The sequence below is a fragment of the Gavialis gangeticus genome, unplaced genomic scaffold (genome assembly GCF_001723915.1).
Source record: "Gavialis gangeticus isolate Ggan-Ray unplaced genomic scaffold, GavGan_comp1, whole genome shotgun sequence".
In the NCBI taxonomy this organism is placed as follows: Eukaryota; Metazoa; Chordata; order Crocodylia; family Gavialidae; genus Gavialis; species Gavialis gangeticus.
In genome coordinates this window covers 48,711,881-48,713,745 of record NW_017729030.1, presented here as the reverse complement: position 1 = coordinate 48,713,745, position 1,865 = coordinate 48,711,881, and positions in this window count along the sequence as shown.

The following is a 1,865-nucleotide window of genomic DNA, read 5'->3' as shown; positions in this document are numbered from 1 at the left end:
CCGTAGCAAGGGGGGGGGGGGCAAGTGGAGCGACTGCTCCAGGCACTGAAGCAAAGGGGCACCAACAGGCACTGCCTAGCTGAGGTGGAGCATGGGATGGAGCCATGAGTGGTTCATTTGGGGGGGAACGGGGATGGGGAAAGGGTGGCTCCCGCTGTTGTGTGGACTCCCGGGCAAGCCTGGGGGGGGTTAACCCCTCGATCTGTGTGGAGGGTGAGAGTGGGCTGCTGCTGCAGGATTTCCCTGGGCACCAAACTTCATTGCTATGACACTGGCTATAGTGCTGACTCCAAAAGCTGATAGGTGTGTCCTTTTCCCCATTGCAGTTGGTTAAGAAGCTAGAACGGATGGTATAGCACTGGGACCTGCCAGTGAATATTACAGTTTATGGTAGTTCTTGAACAAAAGCGCCAGGAAGCAGTAGACTAGAGGCTTGGGAGCTCTGTGGCTGGAAAGCTCTTGTGAATGGAATTGGGGCAAAGTATTGCTGTAGAGTGCAGTCTTTCCTCTTCCCTGGAAGCTGCCACCTTTCCTGATCATTACAAAAGAAGTTCATTATGGTCATAGCCTCACTCCATGTGGCCCACATACTTCTTTTCTGAGCAGGATGATAATGCTGACAAGATTGCAGTATATACCTACTCACAATATCAAGTTCTATATTTCCAGTTTCCAGGACCATATTCAAAGGACATTTAAAAAACAAACAAATATCCATTTAAATTCAGAGTTTTAGAATTTACCAAAATCAGTGAGATTAAATTTCAGAACAAGATGTACCAGTGACCTAAGAAATATTTTGTCTCTATCGCTCAAAATAGAAGGTCAAATGTTGCAGCATTTTGCAGATATAAAGCTTTGGGTCAAGAGGTGACACATCTCAGCTATTTCTGAAAGGTCTAATGGGCATAGGAAAAGGGCACTTAGACTCACATGGGATGCATTCTGCAAATTTTCAGCTCTGTTACTTTTACTTTTTCAAATTATACCATGTGGGATTAGGATCTTGCTTTTTTTCTCATAAGAGTATATCCGTAAACAGGAATATGCTATAAAATTTAATCTACATTTATTTAGGTAAAAGTTCTAAAAATGTACACATTCATCAGTTAAATGTTAAACCATTGGCCGTGGACTAAGGAATTGGTACCTTGGAATAAGGATGTAATTGAAGCTAGTAGTACTAAGTGAGGCAGTCTCTTTCACTCAGAAACCATACAATGGTGTATGGGCTGCTTACAGATGTTAACCCCCTTTTCCCCCAAAAACAATGCTTTACTTTAAACTCTGTGTGTTCCTGCACTAAGCCCAGCACAGGCCCAGAAGAGGCAGTGCGTTAGTTGGACCCAGCGTGTGTGTTTAGATTGGGTGCTTTAGTGAGGCTTTTTTGGCACTTTTATCCAATAGCTGATTGAATCGCATAAACGTGCCAAAAAACCCCTCTGAAGCACCTGATCTATACAGATACTGTGGAGCTGAGTCAAACTAATGCACTGTTCTTCTGGTACAGTGTGTGTGTGTGTGGGGGGGTGTTTAAACATCTGTAAGCCACTTTGAGGGTTAGATCACTCAGCCAGGAAATAGGAGACATGGATTCAGTACTTTCCTCTGAGGGAATACAAACCCTGAAAGTAATAGCACTCAGCAGCTTGCAGGGTAGGACAGAGCCTGCTAATATTCTGAGAACTTTACCCTGTTTTGAGTTCAAGGGTATTTATAGACATTTGGGGAGATTATGTGGAAGTTAGATTGTGTTAAAATAGCCACCCAATCCAAGGTAAATTGGGAAGAGGAAGGGCTAGTGGGAGATTGGGGGCCGGGGGGAAGTCTGTTGGGGAGGGCTGGGTGGGTTGGGAGAGCAAGTA